Genomic DNA, 8,468 nt, shown 5'->3' with positions numbered 1-8,468 from the left:
CAATCAGAGATTATATTCTTCATAATTTGGTGTAACAATCTGGTCTTTCTCCTCTGACCTTCTAAATAAAAAGCCAGACTGGCACAGACGAAAGCCCTAACCTTTATACAAATTCAGTCATGGTCAATACTGTATGTTGTGAAAAGATTAAACTTTAAAGATGACAGCTGAAGTGATTAGAGAGTGTTTGCAGCAGCTGTAATGTGTATTGCATTGGTCAGGCTCTTACAATACTAGACTTAAACATGAGTAAATATGCAAAACTCTGACAGAATTTTTATTTTGAGATGGAAGTAAAAGTGTTTCATCGTTGAACATTTATTCTGGTCTGTACACAAATTACTGACTTTTTCTCTGCATCTTCATGGGTACCGTCATGTATATGAATTAATAAATGTAAAAAATGTCAAATTCTTTGGTGAAGCAGGGTTTTATAGTTGGACCCATTTGGATATAAAGATAACCTGAATTGGAGGCTCCTGGTGAACAGTTAAAAGATGCGTCTCTACCATTTTTGCTAAAAACATTTTTGTTGAATCAGAAAAGCTCGTCTGCTTCAAATTAAAGGGCATATTGACACCAAACTAGCCGAGGCTGCAGTGGCGACGACGGAAAGAAAGTCAAATGTGTGTATGAACTGTTTTATATATATGTGCTAAATTCAATTTCCTTAATTTGTTTAGTCACTGCAAAATATACTTTACCAGAGACCCATTATTACAAACACGTAAACCAAACGGTTACGAATCAGCGCAATGAAATCTGAAGATGAGAACTGTGGAGATGTTGCGCTTAGTCCTGCTTTTTTCACACTGGATTAGTCATTTTACTCAATTTTTAGGATTCAATTTATGTTCAGAGTTAAACAAAGAACATTGAGTTCCACAAATTAAATTTCATGTCAGTGTCTGGTGCATGTTCAAAGTTGCTTTTGTCAAGTTTAACTGGTAACCCAGTCCTGAAGAAAAACACACACAAACAAATGCTGTTTAGGAACCATCATGTGAGGAAACTTTCCATCTGAGAGACATTAGTCTCAAAGTCATGAAGACAAAGTCCATGTTTATATCCATTTGGTCAAAGTTTTATTGTTAAATTCAGAATGAAAGAGCTGAAATGAGGTATTTAGAGGGGTTTGTAAGCAGCTGAAGCCTTTAATTATTTGGCTTTTTTTGTTTGTTTTTTTTGCCACAAAGATGATTTTTAATAACATGCAAGGCTGGACACTTATAAGGACATTTCTCTCTCTTTTTTTTTTTTTCCTTATGTGTTGTCCAAATAAAGTTTTCCTGAATATTAACCTCACTGCTTGTTCCAAGCCAATTCGACGATCGTGGATAATGCTGTGTGTGTGTGTACGTCGTTCTGGTTGTTAAAGCATATAAATGTCGCAATCTCCAAATTAATTGCATTATTTGGCAACTGAAGTGAATTAATAAGATGTCCGGGAACAAATAAAGGGAGCGTGTGTGAGCTCTGCAGCGAAGAAGCTTGTGAAAACGTTGCAGAATAATGGGAGATGTTGTGTTCCCAGTTGGGAAGTGAAGTGAAAAGCTGTGGAGGCAGCTTCCAAATTACAGGAGGTAACCGGAGTCCGGGACCAAAGCGATGTGTCAGAAAGACGTATTCTTGGTTTGTTTTCTGCGTGAGGAAAGTGCTGGATTCCATTAAGGAGAGCGGTCCTGCTCCACATCCTGCCGGGGGGTAAATAACCCCACTGGAAACTGTTTTCCCTCAGCCCACAGTTCTGCTTCCTAAATGATTGGCCAGTAGTTAATGAGGTTAAATAGACTCCTCTTGTAAAAGTGAGTTCCACGCTGGTTTTATGAGCCTCTGTTGCCCTCCTGTGGCGAGCAGAAAGCGTCACTGTGGATGCGGGTGACCCCTCAGGAGCTGTGAACGTGTCTGGCCACCTGTGTGTAGTTTAGAGCCGAGAAGAATGATGTGCTTTTCCCCCGCTAATGAAATCACGGGATTAGATATGCTTTATGTTTCAAGTACCGTGAGACCGGGCCTCTCGCCCTGCCAACCCACCAGCCATCCTCGCGTTGATGAAAATTAAGACCACATTGAATTTGTCTGCGTGTTTATGTGCGTTCACTGATTGCTGCCTGGACCTCATTTAAACAGAAACAGATTGAAGAATGATAATTAGGTCTAATAAGATGGAATTTCCCTTACTATGTCAAACAGCAGCCGCCGTATCACCGAGGAGGATTCAGGTCGACCAGAACCACATCCAGCCCAAAACGCGGGCGAACCGGGACGCTTTTAATTACTTGTCCTCATCATAATTTTCTAACTTTGTTTGTATTCTCCGACTGATGCTTCCAGCTAATTCTCCTTTGTATTAAACTGGCCTTTCTGCAACCTCTCCGTTTTAGGCTGCATGAATCAAGTTGATACACCCGACTGCGTTTCACAAATTGATGCTTAACTCACCCCTGAGAGTATTTTTATTTGTTTCTTCAGCTGCTACACGGTGGTTTCATTGTTTGTTTATTGGCTTGATGTAAATCTATGAGAACATGAACATTAAATAAAAGAAAAGCAGATTTGATCCAAAGGGATTTCCAGTTATAATAAAACTATCTTGAATCTAATGCTGACCATAAACAACATTCGGGTAAAATATCATCCCTCTGCATTATGCTGCAACTGCAGATTTCAGACCATCACATAGTGATGCACAATTATCAAATGGGGGGAAAAAAAAGGATGCATGGTTTCAATGATTTTACAAATTTAACCTCAGCATTAATCCAGATGTTTTGTGAAGGCCTCGGCGGTTTGTTAAAAGAACAAACGGCATCATGAAAAGTAAGGATAAAAAGCAGAAATAACTATATTACAAATAATAAAAAAAATATCTACAGAAACATGGAACTGTGCTCAAATAAAGAAGTTTGGTCTATAGAAGCATTTACAGTATAACAATATAATCCAACTACATTAAAAGATAATTTATGTACTGCATATATAAACACTGAATTAAAAGTAAAAGTAATGAAAATAACTTTCCTGTGGATTTAGCCGGATTAAAACCGTTGATGTGAAGATATAAATAGATTTAAATGAGATTGAGCCAGTGTGTTCCTTGATGATGTATTTGATATGTTAATGCGACATTATTCTGACTTCATCTCATGAAAAATTCATAAAATGAGACGAAGTGGTTCATGATGAAAGCTGTGGATCTGGCTCACTATTTGGGAGGAGAACAATAAAGATGAAACATTCAGTTTTAATTTGAGTGAAGTGAACTTGGATCTGGTTCTTGTGAGGAGGAACTTTCGCATTGGTTGTTCTTACTGAAGGTTGTGGGGTCGTTGTTAAACCTGGTTAAACAAAACCAGCCTTGTAAAAAGTATTCAAACCCCTTTAATCTCTTGAACTTTCTCACATTTCATCAAATAGCCACAGCAAATTCGTCTAATCAGGACAAAGTGGTGCATAACCGTGAAGTGGTGAAAAAAAAAAAAGGATTAGAGTGAGAAAAAAAAACACTGAAAAGCGTTTTTGCATTCGGCTCTATTGAGTCAACGGCTTGTTGAGCTGACTTTTGAGGCATTCACAGCTGCAGGCCACAGCTGGACATCCACAGACTGATTGTTTTAGCAAATTTTCTTTCCAAATAAAATCAGTTTTGGTCCGATTTGATTGAAAGCACCTGTGAACATCAGAACCTCCGATTCTCAATTACATTTAGGTTTGAGCTGTGACTGGCCCATTAAAACTCATGAATATGCTTTGATCTAAACCACCAAGAGTTTTTTTTTTTTTTGTTTGTTTTAAAGTTCAGTTTTTATAATTAAACTGTGCAGCAGATGACATTTATATTCAAACGGTGTGTAAACGTGGACACCTTTTAGGTTTCAGAAGCATCACATCAGGATCAAATACAATTCCTGAAAACCTCAGAGGGATGACGTTGATGCCTGTCAGTCTGGAAATACCTCTAAAGTCTTTCCAAAAGCTCCAGCGGCTTCTCTGAATCTCAGCCAACTTCATGCTGCTCAAGTAGAAAAAAGTCTGCTGAGTCTCCCTGCCAAAACCTCTTCAAGAGACGAACGCAGAAAAATTAAAAACATACAAGAACTTAAAAGGGCAAGTAGGCTTCCTTTTGACCTTGGCTGCAGTCAGGCTTCATGTGTCCACCTTTGGGAAGAAAAATGAGATCCACGGCAGGACAACGAGTCAGAAACCAAGAGGAAAAAATAACATTTGTCTGAAACTTACCAAAGCATATCCTGGTAGTGGCTGAAAACACTTTGGCTTCACACTGTAGCCTTTACAAAAAAACATGTTCATGGGAGAAAAGCAACTAAGAGTTTAAACATAAATGCATTTCATATGTCCTTTAATCATGTGTTTGTAGCTCCTCAGTTTGATTCTGACCTATTTGGAGGTTTAATGTCAATCAAAGATTGATTCATGAAAAAGGTTGGAAAGTTTTGTAAACGCAAGAAAACGTGTTCCGTTTAATCCTGTATTAAGCAGACACTCAATGTGTCTTATAGATGAATGTATTTTAGAAATGCATAAACAATTCTGGCATTTCATGAAACCAGCACTCTAAGCATTACTGCAGCTTTGTGAGAGGACTCTGGGTTCGCCAACAGTCCATGATCATCACTCCCTGATTCTCCTCTTCTTGACACTTAACACATTTTTAACAGGAGACAGATCTGATTTCAGATCTGAGCCATGTTGCACTGAGTCATTCAGAATGAGCTCTGGCGTTGTTCCTCTGAATGTGTCAGGAATATGTTCAGTCTTGACAAAAGGAGCATCTCTAAAACTCCAGGATACTCCTCTAGACATGCAGTTACACTGAAAATAATCTACCCAGCCTCGGCTGTTATTGGTAAAACATACAGACTGGCAGAATGCCACTTTTTATGTCTGCTGCAGTATAACACTGACACATGAGAAGTGGCCTCAAGTTTGTTGTTGGGTTTATGCCATAACCAAGTTTTATAACTCCTACAGATTTTAAATGGAGTGCTAGTTAACTATGATAACCACCAGCATCTTCCATGTCCTCTTCAGAAATCAAGACTTTGGGATGTGTTGGCGTCTTGTCCTGTCTGACGGTCGCCTCATCTTGTAAGTTACATTTCCAGGCCTGTAGTAACTCCATCTCACCTTCCAAACCCAGCAGGTTTCCATGGAGCATCACTAACTCCATGATTCATTCTTTCTCCTTCAGACACATCACAAAATGTCTAAACACTTCCAGTTTTAAATCCATGGATTCACAGAACATAATCTCTTAATTTATTTGGCTTATTTAAATAGCTGAGTAAACTAGAGCTGACTTTTTCATGCTTTTGGATCAGTAATCTTCATGGAAACTGAAACCTCGTGATGGCTGCCACAGTTTTTCCTGCTCTGGTGATTGAAACATTTTGAGACTATGCGTTGCTCATTTAAATGGGATATATATTTATTTTTCATTTAGATAAATCTTCAATTTATTTATTTACAGTAAATCATTACTGTACCTCCAAAATGAATGAAAAATTTGCAAACTTTAAACCATTCAAAATGTCTGATATCTTTGGCCAAAAGAATTGAACATCTTTACATTAAAACAGTTTTGTCAACTAACCGCTACGGAGTTCGACATTTCACCAATGTTGCTTCCCGTCCAGCAGGTGGCGCCCGCCATCAGGAGTCCAGCGTGCGATTTAGTAGAATTTGCATCCTTTTCTTTATTTTACACAAACACGCCAGTGTAAACTGAAATAAGGCAATTATAACTACTTTATATCAAGTGTAGCATACTTGATTAAAACTATTTTATTGTATAAAGGTACAAAGTAGTTTATGCTTTTATATTTGAAGAATGGTAAGTGATACATATTGCAGTGGCATTTGGATAAGTTATTCTCAATCATAACGCAAAGATTGACATTTTCTACCATCTTAAGTAATGAAAATGACAGAACAGATTTTAATGAAAGCCATAAGTTTTAAAATCGTTTTTTTTCCCTCATAGTAAATACAAACCTTGACTTATTCGCAGCACTTTATATTAACACAAATATAGTTTTTTAAAATTTTCTTTTTTATAAAAAGCATTTAAATGTTCGCTCAGATACTGAGACTTTCACAGATTTTCCTCATTATGTCCACTCTGCTCACAGTCGCTCAGCTCACATATGAAACTTTGCCTTCCCTGCTGTGAAATGAGTCCAGCTCAGACTCTGCCAACCTGAGCACAGCCTGACACGTTGGCGAGGATATTACAGTTAGCAGGTGAGGTCAGCAGGTGAGCTCAAAGGTTATATTTCCAAGTATCACAGCTGGAAAGAGCTCACACACATTCCAGCAGGATTATTTCATTAAGAAACTTGGAGGCCCTGAAGTTCTCAGATTTACACCTGCAGCTTGAACAAATGCTTCATGACTTACTGCAAATCTGTGATTAACCTGCACAAATTGTTACAGATTTAAAAATAGAGTGCCGGGTAGTTTCTTGTGAAGCCCTGCAGAGTGCAAGTTTGCAGATTGTGTGGAAACTATGATTAGCACAGATCCTGGCAGGTATGCAAAAATACAACAGAACGAGAAGTTTTATAATTTACTTCCCATGTGCATCTTTTTTGTGCTCACAACACCAGATTCATAACGTTAAGTTTGTTTATGAATGTTAGTTTTACAGTCCAAAGTTTGCTTTGTAAGCATTTTATAATAAAATACTTTGACACTATTATCTCAGTACTAAAACGATAAAGCTTTGCTGTTTCAAGTTTGTTTCAGCATAAATCACAGGTCAAGACCATATAATGAGTTAGAAATTTCCTCTTTGGCCAATAAAGTATTTTTGAATTGAACTGAATTGTATTTATTCAAATAACACTTTCAGCAACATCCTGTGTTGCTAAAAAGACTTCCTGTTGATAAACAAAATACAAATAAAGGTTCAGAAATGTATAAAAACCTAATTTTAGATAGCAAGTGTTGATCTTTTATCACATACTGTAAAATTAGAAACAATGGTATTTGAAACTTTAAACTTAGTGTTGCAAAAGCAAAAATGGAAAAAATGCATTAGAGTTTTAAAAACCTGCAAGGATTTTAACACACTTAATAGAATACTAAGTTATTTAAATGATTTCCAAGTGTTCAGCAGTTTCCTGTTTATATATTATTTACATACTGTGGTTTCCAGGTGTTAAATGACAGAGTGGACTCAAAGCAACTAGCTTAAAACCTGCATTACAGGTTTTTTAATCCCACTGTGGTCAAGGCATGTATAAGGTAACTATACACATATTGACATGTCAGAATATGTCTTCAGCTGATCCAAGAAATGTCTTTGTGCCCTGAATGATGTCTTCAAAAATCCACACCTCCTTACGTCCCCTGCAGAACATTTTGCTTTCAGACTGTTTGGATTCTTTTGGTTTATGGAGGATCTGAAACTACACTGGGAATATAAGCTGTTAGTTGTCATATAACTGTATTTTCTTTGATAAATTTTACTGATAAAACACTCTCATTTCCTCACCCTGCTACTTCTTCCTACAACTCTCCTTTTTTGCATACTTTGCAATTACAGTATTGCTGAATAAGGTCTGTGTTTTCTCTGTTTCTGCTTTTGATTGAAGACACTTGGTGCAGTTTTTATTTCCTTGAGTCTTCTTCCTAGAAATACATTGTTTTGTTCTGTCTTTGTTTTTTTTTTCAATAGAAAACACACCAGGGCCAGAGCTCCTTTGTTCAACTGTGCCACTTTCCAGGACAAAGCCAACAAAAAACATACTGCTGCAAACTGACATACTAATAATCAATATACGTTATGACTCTGTCAAGCCAAAGAGCAATAAACAGCCAGAATAAAGTTAATTAACAATATTTATTGTTACACAAATAAGAGGGTTTCCTGTTAACTTTATCCATTTGTTGTCAATCCGATAATGTTCAACCCGAATTTAAAGGCCCCTTTAGGCGGACAAACCCGCATAAACCACTACAATGTTCACTGCAAACTTAAGATGGACTCGATTCACTGCAAAAATGATCACATGCAATCCAAAACCCGAGATCACACCAAACAGGATCGGGTCTCAGATATTTAAGATTAACAGCGACATGGAAGGTGTGTATTCTGGGAAGTGAAACCAAGGACAAGACAGGACAAAATAAATGGGAAGTAGTTAGCTCGCCCTCACCAGTACTAAATGGGAATACACATAGTACTTAGTATCCAAAACTGGGCGGACTAACAAAAAAGAAAATCAAACTCTAAAAGGACAGCAGGAAGCAGTGATATACCAGCACTCTCTGGTCACACACCAACTCTAAAGTCAAACTTGATGTAGCAGATCTGGTGCAGCCCTGCGGCGTCAAACGACCACACGCCCAGGTAACGATGGCACCGGAACGTCGTTAATAGTGTGGCCCCCACAGACAACAAACGGTGGAACGTGTGGACCCAACACACACCTGGTCACACA

The sequence above is a fragment of the Poecilia latipinna genome, unplaced genomic scaffold (genome assembly GCF_001443285.1).
Source record: "Poecilia latipinna isolate Pla-1442-1.1 unplaced genomic scaffold, P_latipinna-1.0 Scaffold1951, whole genome shotgun sequence".
Classification (NCBI taxonomy): Eukaryota; Metazoa; Chordata; class Actinopteri; order Cyprinodontiformes; family Poeciliidae; genus Poecilia; species Poecilia latipinna.
This window is presented reverse-complemented; position numbering follows the sequence as displayed.